The sequence below is a fragment of the Artemia sp. Qi Xiang Cuo genome, chromosome 12, assembly GCF_049724085.1.
Source record: "Artemia sp. Qi Xiang Cuo chromosome 12, ASM4972408v1, whole genome shotgun sequence".
NCBI lineage: Eukaryota > Metazoa > Arthropoda > Branchiopoda > Anostraca > Artemiidae > Artemia > Artemia sp. Qi Xiang Cuo.
This window is the reverse complement of record NC_142805.1, coordinates 63,798,728-63,824,041: the sequence shown is the minus strand read 5'-3', so window position 1 is coordinate 63,824,041 and position 25,314 is coordinate 63,798,728. Positions and strand designations below refer to the sequence as shown.

The window sequence follows — 25,314 nt, the reverse complement described above, 5'->3', positions numbered from 1 at the left end:
TGGTAAATAATTGCTTAAAATTTTCAAAAGCTAGTATGTCCTTAGGTAAAATGGCCCTCAGATGCGTGTGAAAACGGAATTGGAGTGTCATTATGCTCTTAAGGTTGAATGTTTTCATGTACTGGATCTATTAAACCCCGTGAAAATAATGAAAAACATGTTAAAATACAGTAAATAATATCTTAAAACTCTCAAACCTCACCCCACAAGCCCAAGAAAATATTAAAAATACGAAACAAATGTGAAATATGGTAAATAATCGCTTATAGTCCCCAAGTGCTAGCATACCCTCTATAGCCCGACCTCTCCCCCCTAAAAAGCTTATTAACGATTCTTTTTTCCAAAATCAAAGGAGCTTAACCCTTCTCTTCCCTCCTCGAACCCTTCCCCCCAGTCCAAAAATCATGGAAGCTAACCACCAGCCCTCCCTTTGTGGCCTGATCTCCCCACTAAAAAACAACTTATTAACGGATTTTTATTCCAAAATCATGGACGCTGATCCATGGGCCTCTATCCAAGGCCCCCGCCCCCCCCCCGCCAAAAAAAACTTATTAACAATGTTTTGTTCCAAAAATCATTGGAGTATGGAGTCAAAATTCAAAATGCATCATTGGAGTCAAAATTGTCCCCTAGGTGTTTATGAAAACGATATTTCTTTGCCATGCTACTTCAGCTCTATCATGTACACATGTCTTATTGGATATGTTTCATCTCAACTTTATTTATTTTATTTTTTTAGTTATTTCTGGTTTCTTTTAATCTTTGATAGTAATTTTTGGCTGTTTCGAGTTTGAATTATTAAAAAGGACTTCTGGTTTTAAGGTTAATGTGACTTTTAATTTTTTTTTAAATAACTTTTTCTTTTGATTTCTTTAAACTAAGTGTTTGAAGAGAATAACCAGTTACTATGGTATGAGCGTTTTAAGTTTTATCTTTTAGTCTTATTAATTAAAAAAACTTTTCCCACAAAGTAAGTTTTTCAAAGAAAAGTTAAGAACCCCATTAAACCAAAAATGAGCAAAAATAAAACAAAAAATCGACCAAGCGTGAAAATACCACAAATCAGCATCGATTTATAAATGAAACCCAAAACGAACAGAAATTACAATAAATAACAGAGTCAAACTCAAAATGAGCAGAAATTAACATGAGTAGCGCTCAAAACCCTATGCCATCCCAAAGCCAGAACATAATTTGCACTTTACTGAAAAAATATTTACTAAAAGAAAGTGTTTTTACTTTCATAACTTTAATAAATCAAATAATTTTAACATTTTGATTGCTAAATATCAGTATATGTATATTAAACTGACAATCCACATTCATTTGTATTTTTCAATAAAGTGCAAATTATGTTCTGGCCTTGGGATGGCATAGGGGTTTTTGAGCCCTACTCATTTTAATTTCTGCTCGTTTAAGTTTGACTCGGTTATTAATTGTAATTTCTGTTCGTTTTGGGTTTCATTTATTTATCGATGCTGATTTGTGGTAGTATTCAATTTCCCTTTCAATTTCCAATCGAGAGCTCTTTTTGAAGTTTCTGCGACAACGCTTTCCATAAAAATCTTATACATCTCTGGGCATAATTTAAACCCTTGACCTGAGGGCTGTGAGGGGGTTGTCATCCTCAAAGAGATAATTTACTGACCTTTCCACTACGTTGAACAAAATTGCTATCTCAAAATTGTTGATTGAATGTGTTTGGGGAAAGGGTGAGCGTGAAATGGGGGTTACTTGCCATCCAATCACTTTCAAGTGTAAAAAAGGGCACTAGCCGTTTCAATTTCCAATCGAATGATTCCTTTTTGAAGTTTCTACGACAACGTTTTCTATTAAAAAAATCTTATATGCCCCAAGGGCATTACTTACAACCCTTGCCCTGAGGGCTGTGGGAGAAGTGTCATCCTCGAAAACATAATTTCCGGACTTTTTAACTACGTCGAACAAAATGGCTATCTCAAAAGTTTAATCGGATGTGTTCGGGGAAATAGGGAGAGTGAAAGGGGTGTTAGTTATCCTCCAATCACTTTCGACTATTAAAAAGGGCACTATCCCTTCTAATTTCCAATCGAATGAGCCCTTTTTTAAGTTTCTACAACATCACTATCTATAAAAACCTTATATGCCCCCAGGGCATAACTTACAACCCTTGCCCCGATAACTCTGAGGGGGGTTATCATCCTCAAAGACCTAATTTTCCTCAAAGACCTCAAAGACCTAAACTTTTAAATACTATGAACAAAACGGCTATCTAAAAAGGTAAATTGTCATCCAATCACTTTCGACTATTAAAAAAGGCACTAGCCCTTTGAATTTCCAATCAAACGAGCCTTTTTTGAAGTTTCTACGACAACACTTTCTATAAAAACCAAATATGTCCCCAGGGCATAACTTACAACGCTTGCCCTGAAGGCTGTGGGGTTGTGTCCTCCTCAAAGACATAATTTCTATTAGGAAATCAACTAAGCTGAACAAAATGGCTATCTCAAAATTTTGATTGGATGTGTTTGGGGAAATAGTGGGCGTGGAAGGGGTGTTAGTTGCCTTCCAATCACTTTTAACTATCGAAAAGAGCACAAACCCTTCCAATTTCCAATCGAATGAGCCCTTTTCAAAGGTTCTAAGACAACTCCTTCGATACGAAGTGCCGTGTCTATTCAAAGATATTTGATTATGACAGTTTTTTATTCCAAAATAAAAAACAGTTTTTTTTCTTTGCCGTCAGGCCCCGGCACTCGGCACGCGGCATGCTACTACATATGGGATCTCGCTGTTGCTTTTCACCTAAACGCAGACAATTTTAGTTTTTTCTTGATGCCATGACGTCCAAATAGACCTTAAATTAGGAGTAGTGCCTTTGTAAAATCCTTTTCTTTATCGGACCTTTAACTTTTGCCTCAGCTTGTATTTTAACATTATGAAAGACATATCGCCGAACCTTTGTTTCTTTTAATTGTTCAGGTGGTTGGACAAAATTTATTTTTCTTCCTACGGTTTATTTAGTCCAGATTTCGATTTTCAAAGGTATGGTTGGTATTAATAACCTTATCCATGTCAAAATCCTAAAACCAATCATGATCGCTATCTTTTCAATTTTGACACGTTTTGATTCTTGCTGTCCAGGTTTATTTTCATTGACTCGCTCACATGTTCGGTGTCGCATGTCAAGTTTTTGATTTTGATTACTTCAGACAATTTAGCAATGGCCTTTGCTTAAGCTGGCCATATTGGTGCTGTCACAATTAATTGGCCAGATTGTCGAATTTCACACCTTATCACGTTTGATAGTTCAGGTGTTGGTTCCAAAGAATCATCATTTATGGTAACTGCAATTGCAAATTTTCGTTTTTTGGGCCTTCCAACGGACATTTTGTTGGATAAATGAATGACTACATTTGGAATCTCATTTTGACGTAACGAGTCACTTTAAGCAAAAGGAAAACCAAATTACTTTCAAAACTTTTAGGTATTTTCTGGTTTGAATTAAAAAACTAACGTTATTGCTCAGACACAATAAATTTTTTGGCACTTTGCAGTTAAATAAAATTAATTTATTAAAAATTTTTAGGAATCATTCTAATTTTACATAACTATGGCTACAAGCTTCTTATAATGGCAAAAGTTCTTTGTAAAAACATTGATTTTATTTAAAATATTATTTGGTTCATTACAAAAGCACGTAGATGTGACAAATTCCTAATCTGAAGAAAATGAGCTATAAAATGTGCTATAGAAAAATACCTTTTTTCGTATAAAATTGATTTTATTTTTAAAATCAATTTTTTAAATTACAAAAGGTGTCCTAGCACTTGTCCATTTTAAACAATTATTTGCCATATTTTAACATTTGTTTCATATCCTTAATATTTTCTACGGCTTAGGGGACCAGTGTTTTGAGAGTTTTAAGACACAGAGTTTAAACCTTACCCATTTTAAGCATTATTTTTCATATTTTTTTTATTTTTACGGATCAAAGGGGGTTGGATTACATGGATCCCTATTAGGATTTATAAATTTTTTTTATTATTATTATTACGGACTAGAAATATTACATATTTTTATTATTTTTACGGATCAAAGGGGATTAGATTACATGGATCCCTTTTAGGACGATGACTCTTTTTAGGATCTAAGGATTGATCTGAGTAAAACCGAAAGGAGAATGTCAGAATAATGTTTCTCTTCCAAGGCTATATTTAATGACGTGTATGCTTTTTTTCAATAAATGAGGGGATACATACTTTCAGTGTTGAATAAGGTAGTACATATAATTATGCACATTAAACATAAGTGATATCTCGTAATAGCTAAGGACTGCAAATAGTATATTAGAATAACGCTTCGTTTCCAAGGTTAAACTTAATAATATTTTTACACATTTTCATTCTTTTCCCTGGGTTTAATAGATCCAAGGCTTACAAAATTCAAATATGAGGGCGTAATTACACTGCGACACCGTTTTCACACACATCTTGGGGAAAATTTTGACTAAGGTTATCCTGAACAATTATTTACCATATTTTAACATTTGTTTCATATTCTTAACACAGAGCATATTGCGCTGAAATATTTCTCAGCTGCTGTTACTTTCGAAGCGGCTTTCTTATTGCTAAATGAACAACGCAGTGAAATTTATAAATATAAATCGAACGTCAAAAACAATATGCTTAAATACGATAAAAAAAGAAGATGTCCAGCATTAAATTTTGTAAATTGGCACGGCTTTTATGACAGAACCATATGACCAAGTAATGAAAATGGCAATGAAATAAAACATGTACAAGAGAAAATTCAGGAAATATGCAGTTTTTCAGTGTGCAAGTTGTTTATGTTAAGGGAAACGTGCCGACTGATAATCTCTTACTAGGAAAATGTGATTGAGACATACCATTATTCAACTTGGAAGATTTCAAGTATGAGATATACCTGCATTCAGCACATGATCCGGAAGAAGAAATTAGCTATTTCGCTCAAAGGGTACTTGAGAAGATACCTGACAGGTAAAAATGCATCAGATATCCAAAGACCTAAACTTCTGCTCCTTCTATCAAAAGGGTTAAGCATTTTTAAATATGTAAATATGTATATTTTTCCAAATATTTTTTGTTTGTTGAATATATTTTTAAGCAATAAACATGTTTTAGCTTACTTTCCACTTTCATCTACGACTTATACACCATGTTTAGCTCTAGAATACTATTTGAAACATGAAGGAACATTTTTTTCTAAAAATCGAAATGAACTTTTTAAAACATTCTAATGAAATTATGAAAGTCAAATAAATCTAGCCAAGGATATCGGACAAAAACTAACCAAGAGAGCATTTTTATAAATATCCTAAATCGTGTGTAATAGTGAACTTTAAGTAATAAACATCTTTAAGCTTAACACTAAATATATTTATAGATCTGCTACCTGAAGCAATCACACAGCTAGTTTCAAAATAACCTATGATGGATGACAATATTGAAATAGAAGTATCTTTTTACTATGATTGTATTATCTGTAAGGGCCACTATCATGATTTTACCAACTTGTATGAGTCTAATGCAATCAATTTAGAGCATGGGGACTTTCGAATAAATGAGATGAATCTGGAGGAGCTGAATTCAGATAGAATGGAGAGAAACTCTGTTATAGATTGGTCAAGTAAGAATTTATCAGAAGAAAAGGCAGCAGTACCACCCTGTGAAAGCTAAAAATCACAACGACGGTCATGGAAAAGGAGGCATGGCAAACAAGAAAGATATCACAACGAAAAAATATAAGATCAGGAAAATCATGGTCCCACTACAGGAATTCTTTACATTTCTTAAGAAATAACAGAGAGATTTTTTGTAATAGAAATTTGACATTTTAGAAGAACTCCCATTGATCAATTTGTGACTAATCTCATTAATTATGATACTGATAAGAGTGTATTGCTATTATATTTGCAATAAATATTGATTGCCCCAATTATCCATTATATATTTTTTGAAGGGATCAACTCAACTACTTAGTAAATTCTAATTTCGAAATGAGCTTTGGAAACATCAACAGAATGTAACTGTGACATGGTAAACCACGACTCAACACTACAAAAATATTCCAAGTCTTATATTTCAACGAACAAATTTCAAAATGAAGTATGAAACCTTAACAGAGTGTAGCAGTGACAAGGTAAACCACGACGCAACGCTACAAAAATATTGCAAGTCTTACATTTCAACAAAAAAATTTCAAAATGAACTTTGAAACATTTACAGAGTGTAACAGTGTAAAGGTAAACCACGACGCAACGCTATAAAATAATTCCAAGTCTTACATTTCAACGAAAAATTCCAAAATGAACTTTCAAACATCAACAGAATGTAACAGTGATAAGGTAAACCATTATACAACGCTACAAAAAAATCCAAATCTTACATTTCAGCGAAAGATACCAAAATGAACTTTGAAACATCAACAGAGTGTAACAGTGACAAGGTAAATTACAACACAACACTACAAAATATTCCAAGTCTTACGTTTCAGCGACAAAATTCCAAAATTAACTTTTAAACATCAACAGAATTTAACAGTGACAAAGTAAACCATTACACAACACTACAAAAATATTCAACTCTTACATTTAAACGGAAAATTCCAAAATGAACTTTGAAACATCAACACACAGTAATTGTGACATGGTAAACCACGACTCAGCACTACAAAAATATTCCAAGTCATACACTTCAATGATTAAATTTTAAAATGAACTTTGGAACATTAACAGAGTGTAACAGTGACAAGATAAACCATGACAAAACGCATGACAAAAAGTCTTACATTTCAACGAAAAATTCCAAAAATGAACTTTAAAACATCAACAGAATGTAACAGTGATAGCGTAAACCACGATACAACGCTACAAAAATATTCTAAGTCTTACATTTCAACAAAAAAATTCCAAAATGAACTTTGAAACATCAACAGAATGTAACAGTGACGAGATAAATCACGCCACAACAACACAAAAATATTACACGTCTTACAAGTCAAGGAAAAATTCCAAAATGAACTTTGAAACATCAACAGAATTTAACTGTGACAAGGTAAACCACGGCACAACACTACAAAAATATTCCAAGTCTTACATTACAACGAAAAAAGAATCCAAAATGAACTTTGAAACATCAGCATAATGTAACAGTGACGAGGTAAACCATGACACGACATCATAAAAATATTCCAAGTCTTTATTTAAACGAAAAAATTCCAAAGTAAACTTTGAAACATCACGAGAATGTAACCGTGATAAGGAAAACCACATCATAACACTACAAAAATGTTCCAAGTCTTACATTTCAACAAAAAAAAGTCTTGTTTCTAGGTATGATCGAACATAAGACAATTGCATCCAAGAGATGGAAAACACTTTTTTTATAGATGGCGACACCTTTCACTACCTCAACTGCTGCCATCTTTACGCCTATAGTTTTAGATGGCAGCACACTCACTCAGGCACACGGGTATAGTGAGAGAGACATACAAAAAATTTAGGTTTATTCAAACTCACTTAGCGCGCTTCCTTCCAGAATGTCAAATTTCTATTACAAAAATCTTCTCTGTTATTTCTTAAGAAATGTGAAGATATCCTTTAGTGAGACCATGATTTTCTTGATCTTACATTTTTTTTTCATTGTGATCTCTTTCTTGTTTACCATACCTCCTTTTCCATGAACATCGTTGTGATTTTGAGCTTTCATAGGGTGCTAATGCTACCTATTCTTCCGATAATTTCTTACTTGACCAATCTATAACTGAGTTTCTCTCCATTCTTTTTGAATTCAGCTCCTCTAGATTTATCTCATTTAGTCTAAAGTCTCCATGCTCTAAATTGATTGTATTAGACCCATACGAGTTGGTAAAATCATGATAGTAGCCTGTACAGATGATACAATCACGGTAAAAAGATACTTCTATTTCAATATTGTCATCCATCATAGCTTAATTTGAAAATAGATATGTGAATGCTTCAGGTAACAGGTCTATAAATAGATGAAGATTTAAGCTTAAAGATGTTTGTTGCTTAAATTTCACTATTACACACGACTTAGGATATTTTTAAAAACACTCTCTTTGATAGTTTTTGTCCAATATCCTTGGCTAGATTTATTCGAATTTCATAATTTCATTAAAATGTTTTAAATAGCTCATTTCAATTTTAAGAAAAAATGTTCCTTCATGTTTCAAACGGTATCCTAGAGGTAAAAATTATCTATAAGTCTTAGATGAAAATGGAAAGTAAGTTAAAACATGTTTATTGCTTAAAAATACATTCAACAAACCAAAAATATTTGGAAAAATATACATAATTACATAATAAAAAAAATACTTAATCCTTTTGATAGAAAGAATAGAAGCTTAGGTCTTTGGATATCTGATGTATTTTTCTGTGTAACGTATCTTTTCAAGAGCCCATTGAGCTAAATATCTAACTTCATCTTCAGGATCGTGTATTGAATGCAGGTATCTCTCACATTTGGAGTTTTCTAAGTTGAATACTGGTGTTTCTTTATCACATTTTCCTAGTAAGAGCTTATCAGTCGGCACTTTTCCCTTGACATAAACAGCTTGCACACTGAAAAAACTGCATATTTCCTGAATTTCCTCTTGTATATGTTTTATTTCATAACCAATTTCATTATGTGGTCTTAAGATTTTATCGAAAAAGCCGTTTCGATTTATAAAATTTAATGTAGGACATCATCTTTTTTATCGTACTTAAACATATTGTATTTGACGTTCCATTTCTAGCTATAGACTGCACTGCGTTGTTCATTTAGCAATAAGAAAGCCTCTTCTAAAATAACATCTGTTGAGGAATATTTCAGTCCAATATATTCTGCGTCAATCACACCAAACATTTATAATAGCTGAAAAAGGCTTAAATTAAATAAATATGCAACGTTTCTGCCGCTCTAATAAATACAACAAGATTTCTTAGACTAATTCATTCTCACTTTTTTTTTTAATATGATTCAGGTGTTTATCCCTCCAATGTGTGAAAATTACTGATTTAATACATAAAATAAACTAAGTAGTGTACATAACCAGCCATAGAGTATCACCATGACAGCCACGTATTGTCTATGTACAAGCATAGAGTACAATCGATGTAGCCACATAAATAAAAAAATAAATAAATAAAAACGTATTTCTATTTCTCTATCGAGGAATTTCTCATACATATCATTAAGTTTAGCCTTGGAAAAGAATCATTATTCCGTCATTACCCTTCCGCTTGTATTCTGATCAGCACTTAAATACTAAAAGAGTCATCGCCCTAATAGGGAGCCATGTAATCCAACCCCCTTCGATTCGTAAAAATAATAAAAATATGAAACTTAAGGCTTAAAATGCACAAAGTTTAAACTCTGTGTCTTAAAGCTCTCAAAACATTGGCCCCCTAAGCTCTAGAAAATATTGAGAATATGAAAAAATGTTAAAATATGGTAAATAATTGTTTAAAGTCGACAAGTGCTAGGATAACCTTAGTCAAAATTGCCCCCTAGATGTATGTGAAAACGGTTTTGCAGTGCTATTAAGCTGTCATGTTTGAATTTTGCAAGCCTTGGATCTATTAAACCCAGGGGAAATAATGGAAAATGTTAAAATAATGTCTGAAAACTCTCAAAATATTGTTCCCATAAGTCCTACAAAATATAAAAATATGAAACAAATATTAAAATATGGTAAATATTTGTCCAAAATCGACAAGTGTTAGAACAACCTTAGTCAAAATTGTCCCCTAGATGTGTGTGCAAACGGTGTCGCAGTGCTATTACGCTCTCATGTTTGAATACGATAAGCCTTGGATCTATTAAACCCCGGGAAAATAATGAAAACTATGTAAAAATATTAAAATACGGAGAATAATGTTTTGAAACTCTCATAACATCCGTCCCCTAGGCCCTTGAAAATACTAAAATATGAATATAATGTTAAAATATGGTAAATAATTGTTTAAAATCGACAAGTGCTAGGATAACCTTAGTCAAAATTGCCTCCTAGATGTGTGTATCTCAAAGCATTGATCTCCTAAGCCGTAGAAAATATTAAAATATGAAACAAATGTTAAAATATGGTAAATAATTGTTTAAAATTGACAAGTTCTAGGATAACCTTACTCAAAATTGTTCTCTAGATATGTGTAAAAACGGTGTCTTATTGTTTCTTGTCTAGTTTGGCTGCATGCACAACGCTTTACCAACGTTTTCAAGTGACTCGGTGAATCAGCTTTGTTAAGCGTAGCCTATGTCTCTAACAATGTTATTTTGAAAAGTGAATAAGATCACATTATGCTTGGAATTGCATAGAAGAAATTTTGCTTTAAAAGTGAAACATGAAAAATAGTGGGGAAAACAGTGGAGGTATGAAATTAAAAATACTTTCCCGGGACATATTGTAGCCTATAGACACATCTTCGAAAACTAAATATTCATAACAAAACCCCTTTTTTCAAAATAGCTAGAACTAGTTAAGGTTGAACTGTTACTAATAATCTGGGTAATTTGTCTCTTTAGGTCATGGGAAACTTTTAAAATAACAACATTCTAAATTACCATATTTAATATTGTTAAGTACAAAAAACTGTCAAAATCGAATGTTAAATTCGTTCACCCATCCAACTCTCAAAAGATGGGGTTTTTGGGTGATTTTTGATAACTTTTTTCTTGCATTTATATCTCTTAATCGAGCCATTATTCCCTCATACATAGCTTAGTTGATATGCAAATAATATTTCAAGCCGTTCTCCTTTAAATAAATATTGACCATACTCCTCGTTTGGTACTTGTGTATATACCTACCACACTTATACATTTAAAATTCCCACGATAAATAAGTTTGGAAATTTAAATCAAAATATACCTTCAAAATAAAAAATAATATATATCTCTTAATGGACTTTATCTCCTAATTCCCTGAGATTTATCCCATAGCTGATAAAACAATTAATATTCCAACCCTTTTCTCTTTTCAAAATAATTATTTCCAATTCTAAGTGAACGTAAGAATCTCATGTCAAAATTCCTTGCAAGAAATAATCTGCAATTTGTCACTTGAATTCTAACGCCCTCTCTAAAGTAGATCAAAATTCCTTTCCCTTGCCTTAGTAACATATTATCGTATAGGCCATTTTTAGATCTAGGTTCGGAATATAGAGTGATGTTGTTCCAGGTCTACTCCAGTTGCCTCCCAAACAAGGAGCGCCCCTTCAAATCTGATAGGCTTTTACTGCTAACATTTCAGTTACTATGGACTAAAGTTTGTTCTTTAGTATAAACATATTTGGATTGCTTCAAGCCAAGGAGCTGTAAGTTTTCTATATAAGGGTTTCGGACAAGCTGATTCTAATACTGTATTAAATTTTTCGATTTGACACTATTTATAAGCACTATGGTGGAGTAGATTTAAGACAATATCCATCAGGGTTGTCTGTCCAGGTTGCAGTGGTAGCTTCTAGCCTAGTAAGAGATCATCACGTTTCATAGTAAAAAATAAAATAGTAAACCATAATAAAACCATAATACCAATTGGTTTCAGTCAGCTGCAACCTTGATTTTTAAAAAATCATTGTTGCAGCAGTTGGTGCAACCTAGTAAAAGGTGAACCAGAGTCCATAGTAACCAAAAGTTGAAAAACAGGTGTTGAAAACTATAACATAAATCATCACATGCAGGATGATGCAACACATATTGATAGGATATATAAAGGTTGGAAATAGTTCAATATGAACAATGCAATTATGGTTGTTTTGATATCTAAAACCCAGTAAAGAACAAACTTCGGCATATAGTAACTAAAAGGTAACATAATATCATGGTTATTGCTTTTTCTGCAGCCTAGTAACAGATGATCCCGAGCCCAGAGTAACCAAAAGTTAGAAAAACATGTTATGGAAATAGGGGCTGTTGTGGTATTAGTAACAAGAAGTGCATCTTTAAGGACTTTTTCATTTTCTATTGCCTTTCTAGTGTTCAATGCTTAGAATGTCTCAGTAAGTCTATGACCAAATTCTATTATTTATACTTGAAGGCCATCTATTGTTCACCACAGTCTTTTGGCTACCTTGTCATTAACATGATAATAATACAGAATTAATCAAGTAAATGTAATAATGAGTATGATATACACTAATAAAATTATTAAATTATCAAAATTATTAATAAATTATAAGTAATTAATTGAAAAAGGCTGGTTTTTGGCAATATATTTTTTGGAAATAATCCATAATTATTCACTACTGAAATTTAAATTCAGCCAAGATTCAATTAAAATTGCTGAAGCGATTGTTTTTGGCCTAATACCGCTTGATTCTGCAGTAAGTTGTTAGTTGTGGCAGTAGTAATGACTAAAGCCCCCTTTGGCTGTTAACGAGAAAATAATTGACATAATTAGTAGAACGGTCCCTGGATTCTCAATAATTAAACTTTCGACTATTTAGTCATATTGATAAGAGATTGACAAAACCCCTGATTTTCTTTTCTCAAAAAAGGCATTTGATACGCTAAACAATGAAATTTTGCTCGAGAAAATTAATAACACAGGTATTAAAGGTAATGGCCTAGATCTCATAAAATCTTATCTGCTTGGTTGAAAATTCAGGTGGAAATGAATCGGCACCTGTCAAGCCATACTGTTATTGATGATATTGGAGTCCCCCAGGGATCAATATTTGGACCATTAATATTTTTGATTTATATAAATGACCTTCCGAGGAGTTTACCCCAAGATAGTAGCTTAGCAGTAATTTTGCAGATGATACGGCGGTGACCGTAAAAGCTAAAAGCCAATCTTTGTAGGTTGAGAAAATGGTGATAGAAATGAAATCTTTGAATAAATGGTTTGTATGTAACTACCTAGCTCCGAATTTTTCTAAAACTGAATTCATGATTTTTGGGTGGTCACAGTGGACAGTAAATAAAATTACCATACAACAGTTAATTGTAAATCAAAGTAGGATGAAAAGAGTAAATTCATTTCGTTACCTTGGGATTATTCTCGATGAGATTTTATCCTTCCGTAAACATTCTGATTATTTGAGATTGAAACTTGCCCATATTTTAGGTTGTCTTCATAGATTGAAACATGTGTTTCCTTTTTCCATCCTTAAAATTTTTTACCATTCTTTAATTGAATCATATCTAAATTATTCCCCTGTGATCTATCCCAATACATTTAGGGTCCATCTGCAACCTCTTAAGATAATTCAAAATAAGACCATTAGAACTCTGGGTAATTTTTTTCATTGCCCAACGAGGCTTCAAAGTCTCTTGAAAACTCAAACTTTATATGTTTTCCTCAATATAATTAATCTTAGCAACTGAAAGACCTGCATACGACAATGTGGTTTTATGATATTCAATCTTCAACTAATTATTTCCATGATTTGAGTATAATTGAGACTCCCATTTCTCCTGCCCACCACGCCCTCTCCAAGAAGTATCGCCTTCCTCCAATTAAATCACAAATATCTTCTTTGAAAAAACATATTTCAAAAATGGTTCTTTGTCTGGGTGTTTGGATTGATGACTATTTGATATTAGTATGAATTGTGTTATGTTGTTCTCGCGCTGGGGTGGCTTCTTCTGTTATCTCCTACCTTGCATGTTTTTTTTATATCCTGTTTTTGTTATTTCGGCATTTTCTTATATTTGTTTATGGCCGAAACATCGAGCCCTGCCATCCGTCGACCAGTTTAGATATTTATTTGTGATGTGTTTTTCTCAATAAAAGATCTTGTCTTGTCTTGTCTGGTCTCAAAAAGATAAATTTGCATTCAAACTATTAAGACGTTTGCCTATGAAAATTAAATGGGACATACTATTTTTAAAAATAATTTAGAGACGTGATTCATTGATGTGAAAAAGTTTTGTACACCTGTATTTGTTTCGTTAATTGGACCTTATGATTGGCATTCAAAGCAACCAGATTTATGCCGAAAAATATTAGTAAAACCTAGTTTTTAACTACTTACACTTGCCTGGCTCAGAAGCTGGCTTGATCATAAAGGAGGCTTTCCCAGAATGAGATATTCCATTGCAATTTGGATTGGTTGACCCATGTGATTACCCGAAATTTGTGTAACTCAACAGCGTAAGCTGCAATTGTGATATTAGTTTTGTGCTATAAAATTGGGAATTTAGAAAACTTTCCGCAATAATACATCATATCACATTTTAATCACATTCAGTAATGTGAGCAGTTTAGGGCAATGGAAGTGGCGTTGGAAGTCTGCCCCGGAGCTGGATGGATCGACGCCTTTTTAAACCTCGCTGGGCCTATAGTCTAGGGATCTTTGTTTAGGTTTCGATTCACTGACCTCTGAAGCACCTCTTGGTTATATTTTCCAGCAACCTGTTTAGCTCGACTTTCATATCTTTTCTTCTCCTTAAGTTTCTTTTTTCTTGCTTGTGAAACCATTACAACAAATAACTCCTTAAGTAAAATGTTTTACTGCTTAAGCAAAATATTGAACTATTTCTATCCCCTATCTATTTTTATAGCATCATCATGCATATGATTGTTTATTTTAACATTTCCGTTACTGTGGCCTAGATTTCCTTCTTTAAAGTTTTCAAAACGTGTTTTTTCCCTTTTCGGTTACTATGGGTGTCTGGTTTGCCTTTTACTACTAGGTTGCACCAACTGCTGCAATGATGATTTTTCAAAACATGTTTTTAACTTCTAGCTACTACGGGCTTCAGTTGCTCTTTTACTAGGATGCAGCTACAGCTGGAACCATAATTTAGAGCTCGTCTTGTGCTATTAAATTGAGGATTTAGCAAAACTTTCCCTATAATACATCATATAACATTTTAATCACATTCTGTGACGTGAGCAGCTTAGCGCAGTGGAAGTGGCGTTGGGTGTATGCCCCGGAGATGGATGGATCAAAGGCTCATCGAACCTCGCAGGGCCCAAGGTCTAGGGTTCTTTGGTTAGGTTTCGATTCACCGACCTCCGAAGCTGATCTTGGTTATATTTGCTAGGAAGCTGTTTAGATCTACTTTCATATCTTTCCTTCTCCTAAAGATTGGTTTTTCTTGCCTTTGAAACCAGTACAATAAATAACTCCTTCAGTAAAATATTTTACTCCTTAAGTATACTCCATAAGCTCCTTAGGTAAAATATGAGTAAAATTTTAGTTTTTGAACTACTTACACTTGCCTGGCCCATAAGCTGCCTTGATCATAAAGGAAACACTCCCAGAGTGAGACCTTTCCATTGCATTTTGGATTGGTTGACACCTGTGATTACCCCACGTGTGGGTAACTCAACAGCGTAAGCTGCAAATGTTTTATTATGTTAACTTTTAGTTACCATATGCCGTGGTTTTTTCTTTTCTGGGTTTTGGATATCTTTACAACCATAATGCCAATGTCCGCATTCATATTAAACAATTTCGGTCCTCTATTTATTTTTGTAGCATCGTCACCCATATGATTATTTATTTTAAAATTTCCGTTACTATGGAAAAGATTTCCTCCTTTTTTACAGTTTTCAAAACTTTTTTTTTCAGTTTTTGGTTACAATGGGTGTCTGGTTCGCCTTTTACTACTAGGTTGCACACACTGCTGTAATTATGATTTTTTTTCAAACCATGTTTTTAACATTTTAGTTGCTATGGGCTTCGGTTGCTCTTTTACTAGATCGCAGCTACAACCATGCTAGAACCATGCTAGAACCAGCATAGAGGTTCTAGCAGATCGCAGCTAGAACCAGGATTTTGAGCTCCTCTTGTGCTATAAATTTGGGGATTTAGCAAAACTTTCCCTATAATACATCAAATAACATTTAAATCAAATTTTGTAACGTGAGCAGATTAGCGCAGTGGAAGTGCCGTTGGATATATACCCCAGACATGGATGGATTGAAGCACCATTGAACCTCACTGGGCCTAAGGTCCTGGGTTCTTTGGTTAGTTTTCGATTCACCGACTTCAGAAGCTGCTCTTGGTTATATTTGCCAGCAATCTGTTTAGCTCGACTTTCATATCTTTCCTTCTTACTAAGTTTCTTTTTTATTACTTGTGAAACCATTATAACAAATAACTCCTTAAGTAAAATATTTTACTCCTTAAGTAAACGCCATAAACGCCTTAAGTAAAATATCATTAAAATGATAGTTTTTGAAATACTTACACTTGCCTGGCTCAGAAGCAGCCTTGATCATAATAAAGGAGGCACTCCCAGGGTGAGACCTTTCCCTTGCAGATTGGATTGGTTGACACCTGTGATTACCCCAAATGTGGGTAACTCAACAGCGTAAGCTGCAACTGTGATATGCCTGGCTTAGAAACTGTCTTGATCATAAAGGAAGCACTCCCACGGTGAGACATTTCTATTGCACTTTCGATTGGTTGACCCCTGTGATAACCCAAAATGTAGGTAACTCAGCAGCGTATGCTGCTACTGTGATATTATGTTAACTTTTAGTTACCATATGTCTAGGTTTGTTCTTTGCTGGGTTTTGGATATTTTTACAGCGATAATACCAATTACTGCATTCATATTGAACTATTTCTATCCCCTCTCTATTTTTATAGCATCATTATGCATATGATTGTTTATTTTATCATTTCCGTTACTATGGCCTAGATTTCCTTCTTTTTTAAAGTTTTCAAAACGTGTTTTTTTCACTTTTTGGTTTTAATGGGTGTCTGGTTTGCCTTTTACGGCTAGGTTGCACCAACTGCTGCAATGATGATTTTTCAAAACATTTTTTAACTGTTAGTTACTATGGGCTTCAGTTGCTCTTATACAAGGTTGCAGCTACAGCTAGCGATGGATGGATCAAAGCCTCATCGAACCTCGCTGGGCCCCAGGTCTTTGGTTGCGTTGGGCGTCTGCCCAAGAGATGGATGGATCAAAGCTTCATCGAACCTCGCCGGGCCCAAGGTCTAGGGTTCTTTGGTTAGGTTTCGATTCACCGACCTCTGAAGCTGCTCTTGGTTATATTTGACAGCAACCTGTTTAGCTCGACTTTCATATTTTTCCTTCTGCTTAAGTTTAGTTTTTTCTTGCTTTTTAAACCATTACAATAAATAACTCCTTAAGTAAAATATTTTACTCCTTAAGTAAACTCCGTAAACTCCTTAAGTAAAATATTAGCAAAATGTTAGTTTTTGAACTACTTACACTTGCCTGGCTCAGAAGTTGCCTTGACCATAAAGTAAGCACTCCCAGGGTGAGACCTTTCCATTGCACTTTGGATTAGTTGACCCCTGTAATTATCCCCAAATGTGGGTAACTCAACAGCGTAAGCTGCAACTTTTTTATTATGTTAAGTTTTAGTTACCATATGCCATGGTTTCTTCTTTTCTGGGTTTCGGATATCTTTAAAACCATAATACTAATGTCCACATTCATATTAAACTATTTCGATCCCCTTTTTATTTTTATAGCATCATCATGCATATGATTATTTATTTTAACATTTCCGCTACTATGGCCAAGATTTCCTTCTTTTTTACAATTTACATAACGTGTTTTTTCAGTTTTTGGATATGTAAGGAGGCCTTAATTTTATGTAATTTGGTAACTTAATTTTAGTAGATCTTGGAATTCCCTTTCGCTTCAATAGATCAGAAATATAGCAACAATTTCAAATTAGCTGGAATTTGAAAATAGCTTCACTTTGCGTAACTAGTCATAAATCTTGTAGTGACATTCCTTTGTCCAAGAATCGAACAACTTTTGAACCCGTGATAAATATTTGAAGACCTAATTTAGACCAGTTTTGGGTATAAAACAAAAAGGAATACAAGGTCTTGAAATGCTGGAAAAAAACAAAAACTTTTTACAAAAAGTTGTTGATTGGCTAAAAGAGTAGGGGAGGTCGCTAAACAGATCAAGTAGCAAAATGAATATAACTTACGGATTAGAGACAAATCGGGGTAGTTTGCCTCAGAACCAAGGAATATCAGTAAGGGTTTTCTTTATAAATTAAGATAAAAAGCTACTACTAGCCTGCATAAATTTCTTTGAAGATAAAATTGAGATAAGAAGTAAACTTCTGAAAGATTTCTGTCACCTGGATAAACCAGGCTAAGTAATAAATTTAATACGTATATAGGAGACATAAAAACTAGTGCTGAAGTCAAAGCACATCATTTTATTATAATTTAGGGATTGGGGGTATATTTAATTAGAAAGACATGGGGACCCTAGGTGAAATACAGCATTTTCTAAGGATTGAAATAGAAATAAAATTAGTTCGTCTTAGAAACTAAAACTTTGGAATAACCTAAGGTTAAGTACAATATAAACTCCTTTACCGTAACAAATAAATTAAAGAGCCTTTGTCTCCTCCTTCCAGCTTAGTGACCTTTGGAATTTACCTAGCGTTTATTAAAAACTTATATATACATATAAGAAGATTGGAACTAGAGGACAATACAATATTCCTCCCCTAGTGAATTCTCTGACGTTATACAATAGAGGGACCTATTCCTCTTTTTTGCCACCTTTGCAGTTCTCAACCCGTGCTAATATTATATAGAGGAAGTTCTGATGTTTTACAGAATGGCTCGGGAAGAAAGAGGGATTAAATTGCTAGATTAAGATTTCCAATCTCTTCCGTCCGAAGATCCAATTTTCTCTAGAAAGTTGTAGGTTATCAAAGTTCCAAAGAATACTAACTTCCTTTTCAGGATATAAACCTGAAACTTGTTTCAATTTTTACAACCAGTGAGATTTGATAAAAAGGTTATTCCTAGGAGCAATAATTTGATACAAAGAATTTTAATTACACTGGTACCTAAGTCTGTCTGATTATTCGAGTGTGGGTATTTCAATTAGAAGTATTCGATAGTATAGATTAACTTAATCCTTTTTTTTCGGTAGACACTCGTGGATTGAACAAGCAGACCTACACAATATTAGACAACAGACCTAGAAGAGGTTTAGAAGTATTCAAAATAATTAGAGTTAGAATATTTTCCTTTTATTTCCTTTTATAATAAATATCAGTTGTCACTGGATTCTGAGTACCGATCTTACCCAACCCTAAGTTTTAATATGCTACCAAATGTTTGCCCTGATTAAGTAGGGGCAACCTTACAGTTACAATGGGTGTCTGGTTCGCCTTTTACTAATAGGTTGCACCAACTGCTGCAATTATGATTTTTTAAAACATATTTTTAAATTTTAGTTACTATGGCCTTTGCTTGCTCTTTTACTAGATTGCAGCTACAGCTAGAACCATGAATTAGAGCTCGTCGTGTGCTTTAAAATTGGAGATTTAGCAAAACTTTCCTTATAATATATCAAATAACATTTTGATCACATTCCGTAACGTAAGCAACTTAGCGTAGTGGAAGTGGCGTTGGGTATATGCCCCGGAGATGGATGGATAGAAGCCTCATCGAACATCACTGGGCCTAAGGTCTAGGGTTCTTTGGTTAGGTTTCGATTCACCGACCTCTGAAGCTGCTCTTGGTTATATTTTCCAGCAACCTGTTTAGCTCGACTTTCAAATCTTTCCTTCTCCTTAAGTTTCCTTTTTCTTACTTGTGAAACCATTACAATAAATAACTCCTTAAATAAAATATTTTACTCCTTAAGTAAACTCCATAAACTCCTTGAGTAAAATATTAGTAAAATGTTAGTTTTTGAACTACTTACACTTGCCTGGCTCAGGAGCTAACTTGATCATAAAGGAGGCACTCCCAGGGTGAGACCTTTCCATTGTACTTTGTATTGGTTGACCCCTGTGATTACCCCAAATCTGGGTAACTCAACAGCGTAAGCTGCAACTGTGATATTATGTTAAGTTTTAGTTACCATATGCTGTGGTTTGTTCTTTACTGGGTTTTGGATTTATTTACAATCATAATACCAATCTCCGCATTCATACTAAGCTATTTCAATCCCCTATTTATTTTTATAGCATCATCATGCATATGATGATTTATTTTAACATTTCCGTTACTATGGTCTAGATTTCCTTCTTTTTTACAGTTTTAAAAACGTGTTTTTTTTCAGTTTTTGGTTACAATGGGTGTTTGATTAGCCTTTTACTACTAGGTTGCACCAACTGCTGCAATTATGATTTTTCAAAACATGTTTTTAACTTTTAGTTACTATGGGTTTCGCTTGCTCTTTTACTAGATTGCAGCTACACCTAGAACCATTATTTAGAGCTCGTCCTTTTTTATAAAAATGGGGATTTAGCAAAATCTTCCCTATATTACATCAAATAACATTTTAATCTAATTATGTAACGGGAGCAGCTTAGCGCAGTGGAAGTGGCGTTGGGTGTATACCCCAGAGATGTATGGATCGAAGCCTCATTGAACCTCGCTGAGCCTACGGTCTAGGATTCTTTGGTTAGGTTTCGATTCACCGACCTCAGAAGCTGCTCTGGGTTATATTTGCCAGCAAGCTGTTTAGCTCGGCTTTCATATCTTCCCTTCTTATTAAGTTTCTTTGTTCTTACTTGTGAAACCATTACAATAAATAGTACCTATAAATAGTATACTATAAAATTGGGGATTTAGCAAAACTTTCCCCTATAATACATCAGGTCACACTTTAATCACATTCAGTAATGTGAGCAGTTTAGGGCAATGGAAGTGGCGTTCGTTGTCTGCCCCGGAGCTGGATGGATGGACGCTTTTTCGAACCTCACTGGGCCTATCGTCTAGGGATCTTTGGTTAGGTTTCGATTCACCGGCCTCTGAAGCTCCTCTTGGTTATATTTGCCAGCAACCTGTTTAGCTCAACTTTCATATCTTTTCTTCTCCTTAAGTTTCTTTTGTCTTGCTTGTAAAACCAGTACAAAAAATAACTCCTTAAGTAAAATATTTCACTCCTTAAGTAAACTCCAAAAACTCCTTAATTAAAATATTAATAAAATGTTAGTTTTTGAACTATATTTGCCAGCAACCTGTTTAGCTCGACTTTTATATCTTTCCTTCTTACTAAGTTTCTTTTTTCTTACTTGTGAAACCATTACAACAAATAACTCCTTAAGTAAAATATTTTACTCCTTAAGTAAACGCCATAAACGCCTTAAGTAAAATATCATTAAAATGATGTTTTTGAAATACTTACACTTGCCTGGCTCAGAAACTTCCTTGATCATAAAAGAAGCACTCCCAGGGTGATACATTTCTACTGCAGTTTGGATTGGTTGACCCTTTTGATTACCCAAAATGTAGGAAACTGAACAGCGTAAGCTGCAAATGTTTTATTATGTTAACTTTTAGTTACCATATGCCGTGGTTTGTTCTTTTCTGGGTATTTGATATCTTTAGCTGCAACTGCAACTTTGGGTTATCTAAGCTGCAACTGTGATATTATGTTGACTTTTAGTTACCATATGCCGTGGTTTGTTCTTTGCTGGCTTTAGAAATTTGTACAACCATAATACTAATATCCGCATTCATATTGAACTATTTCTATCCCCTGTCTATTTTTATAGCATCATCATGCATATGATTTAATATTTAAAGTAAAATATTAGTAAAATGTTAGTTTGAACTCCTTACACTTGCCTGGCTGAGAATCTGCCTTGATCATAAAGCAGGCACTTTCAGGATGATACCTTTTCATTGTACTTTGTATTGGTTGACCAAAGTGATTACCCCAAATGAGGGTAACTCAACAGCATAAGCTGCAACTGTGATATTATGTTAACTTTTAATTACCATATACCGCGGTTTGTTCTTTACCGAATTCGTTGATGTGAAAAAGTTTTATACATCTGTATTTGTTTCGTTAATTGGACTTTATGATTGACATTCAAAGCAGCCGGATTTATGTCAAAAATGTTACAGTTGAATACTAAACTTGAGAGTTTAAAATTTGATAATGTCGAAGATGGTTGGAATAATTTTAGAAAAATAATTTGTGAAGTTGCTGAAGGTGTCTTAGGGAAGAAAGCTACAACTGCAGCTAAGAATATTAGTGAAAAAGCTTTATGTTTGATAGAAAGGAGAAAGGACTTGTACAAGAATTACCTTAGTGATAGATCATATGAAAACAAAAATAATGTAAAGAAAGTGGAGAAAGCATTAAAATATGAACTAAGGAGGTGTGAAGTAGAGGCCATGGATAAAATTGCCGAGGATCTGGAAGATGCAGCTAGACGGCATAATAGTAAAATATTGTACTGGCATGTTAACGAATTGAGAGGGAGTATTCAATGCAGACTTGGCCCAGTTAAAGATAGGAATGGGGCCACAATTAGTGAAAAGGAAAACACTAAAGAGAGATGGGCCGAACATTTTAAGAATTTGCTTAACCGAGATAGAGATGAAGGAAGAGATATAAAGGAAAATGAAAAAGTTTGTGATACCTTGGATGTGAAGGAAGATTTGTTTTGTATGGAGGAATTAGTGACAGTACTAAAAAGACTAAAAAATAATAAGGCTCCAGGTGCTGATAGGGTGGTAAATGAGTTTCTTGAATATGGTGGCTCTGAGGTTAGAAATAAGTTACTGAAGATTATGAATATGATTTTTGAAAAAGGAAAAGTACCTAACGATTATAGGAAAACCTTAATTATGCCACTTTATAAGAAAGGTGATAAAAGTGAGTGTGGTAATTATCGAGGCATTAGTCTGGTCTCTGTAGGTAGTAAATTACTTAGTAAAATGATACTTTTTAGACTGAGAGATGCCGTAGACAAAGTTTTAAGAGAAGAACAGTCCGGTTTTAGAAAGGGTAGAGGATGTGTCGACCAAACTTTCACTCTTAGGTTAATAATTGAGAAGTGCCTGAGTTGTCAAACACCTTTGGTCCTCAGTTTTATAGATTATGAGCAAGCGTTCGATTCTGTTGATAGAAGAGTTTTAGTAAAAACTTTATCCTTGTATGGTATGCCAGATAAATACATTAAAGTGATAAGGGCTATGTACGAGAACAACACTGCTGGGATTAAGGTAGGAAATGAGGTTAGCAGCTGGTTTCGCATTAAATCAGGAGTTAAGCAGGGTTGTGTTCTATCCCCCTTTATATGGATTATTTTAATGGACTTTGAGACCACGGAATCAAATGGGGAGGAAAAAGTCTCCTGGACTTAGATTATGCTAATGATTTAAGCATCCTAGATGAAAGTGTGAGCAAAATGAATGAAGTTATAGAGGTTTTGCGACTTCAGGGTGCTAGAATAGGGTTAAAAATTGATGTTAAAAATACTAAGTCACTAAAGCTAGGAAAAAGTGAAGATGAAAAGGTGAAGTTGGATAATGAAAAGATTGATCAGGTGGACAGCTTCTCTTACCTTGGTAGTATTATTAGTAAAGATGGTTGGAGCAGTGAAGATGTTAAAAGTAGAATAGCCAAGGCTCAGGGTGTTTTAACACAGTTAAAAAAAAGGTTGGAAGAATAGGAAGATTAGTCTGCAAACCAAGATTAGAATATTAGAAGCTACAGTGATGACAGTGGTCAAATATGGCTCTGAAGCATGGGCGCTCCGAAAAGCGAATGAAGATTTGCTAGATGTTTTCCAGAGAAATTGCTTAAGGATTGTTCTGGGTACCTGGCTGACTGACCGTATTTCAAACAATAGGCTATACGAAAAATGTGGTTCAAAACCATTCTCTAGGGCTATAATGAAAGAAAGGTTGAGGTGGCTAGGGCAAGTTATGCGAATGAAGGATGACATATTGCCAAAGATTGTTCTTTTCGGCCAACCATCTAAGGCTAAACAGAAAGCAGGTCGTCCCCGTTTGGGGTGGGAGGAACTTCATGGGCGGGCGTAAAAAGGGATGCTTTGAATAGATTGGGATGAAGGAGGAGCTTGCGTAGCTGTGTTGGCCTCAGGTGGCTAGGTGCTGCGGTGAGTTGTAAATAGTAGTAGTAGTTACACTTGACTGGCTTAGAAGCTGCCTTGATCATAAAGGAGGCATTCCCAGGGTGAAATCTTCCATTGCACTTTGGATTGGTTGACCCCTGTGATTACCCCAAATGTGTGTAACTCAAAAGCGTAAGTTGCAACTGTGATATTAGTTTTGTACTATAAAATTGGGGATTTAGCAAAACATTCCGTTATAATACATCACATCACACTTTAATAACATTCAGTAATCTGAGCAGTTTAGGGCAATGGAAGTGGCGTTAGGTGTCTGCCCCGGAGCTGGATGGATCGACGCCTGCTTGAACCTCGCTGGGCCTATGGTCTAAGTATCTTTGTTTAGGTTTCGATTTACCGACCTCTGAAGCTACTCTTGGTTATATTTGACAGCAACCTGTTTAGCTCGACTTTCATATTTTTCCTTCTGCTTAAGTTTGGTTTTTCTTGCTTTTGAAACCATTACAATAAATAACTCCTTAAGTAAAATATTTTACTCCTTAAGTAAACTCCATAAACTCCTTAAGTAAAATATTAGCAAAATGTTAGTTTTTGAACTACTTACACTTGCCTGGCTCAGAAACTGCCTTGATCATATAGAAAGCACTCCCAGGGTGAGATCTTTCCATTGCACTTTGGATTGGTTGACCCCTGTGACTACCCCAAATGTGGGTAACTCAACAGCGTAAGCTGCAACTGTTTTATTATGTTAACTTTTAGTTACCATATGCCGTGGTTTGTTCTCTTCTGGGTTTTGGATATCTTTACAACCATAATACCAATGTCTGCATTCATATTTAACTATTTCGATCCCCTATTTATTTTTATAGCATCATCCAACATATGATTATTTATTTTAACATTTCCGCTACTATGGCCTAGATTTCCTTCTTTTTTACAGTTTTCAAAACGTGTTTTTTTTTCAGTTTTTGGTTATGTAACTTTGTTACGTAATGGTTAAGTTTTTGGTTATGTAACTTATGTAAGGAGGCCTTAATTTTGTGTAATTTGGTAACTTAATTTTAGTAGAGCTGGAAATTCTCTTTCGCTTCAATAGATCAGAAATATAGCGACAATTTCAAATTAGCTAGCATTTGAACATAAATTCACTTTTCGTGACTAGTCATAAATCTTGTAGTGACACTTCTTTGTCCAAGAATCGAACGACTTTTGAACCCGTGATAAATATTTGAAGACCTAATTTAGACCAGTTTTGGGTACAAAACAAAAAGGAATACAAGGTCTTGAAATGCTGGAAAAAAACAAAAACTTTTTACAAAAAGTTGTTGATTGGCTAAAAGAGCAGGGGAGGTCGCTAAACCGATCAAGTAGCAAAATGAATATAACTTACGGATGAGAGACAAATCGGGGTAGTTTGCCTCAGAACCAAAGAATATGAGTAAGTGTTTTCTTTATCAATTAGGATAAAAAGCTACTACTAGCCGACATAAAGTTCCTTTGAAGATAAAATTGAGATAAGAAGTA

The 25,314-nt window shown here is 34.2% G+C and overlaps 2 non-coding genes and 2 pseudogenes across 2 annotated transcripts; all 4 read left to right on the top strand.

Moving 5' to 3' along the window:
• Positions 1-17,166: 17,166 nt before the first annotated feature.
• On the top strand, positions 17,167-17,295 carry LOC148946401 (U1 spliceosomal RNA; annotated as a pseudogene).
• A 2,358-nt stretch (positions 17,296-19,653) lies between these two features.
• On the top strand, positions 19,654-19,781 carry LOC148946400 (U1 spliceosomal RNA; annotated as a pseudogene).
• Positions 19,782-23,843: 4,062 nt separating this feature from the next.
• LOC148946399 (U1 spliceosomal RNA) lies at positions 23,844-24,001 on the top strand. The gene has a single exon (XR_016142656.1). It is a non-coding gene; the product is annotated as a U1 spliceosomal RNA (small nuclear RNA).
• Positions 24,002-24,392: 391 nt separating this feature from the next.
• Positions 24,393-24,559, top strand: LOC148946398 (U1 spliceosomal RNA). Its single transcript, XR_016142662.1, has one exon. It is a non-coding gene; the product is annotated as a U1 spliceosomal RNA (small nuclear RNA).
• The last annotated feature ends 755 nt before the right edge of the window (positions 24,560-25,314 follow it).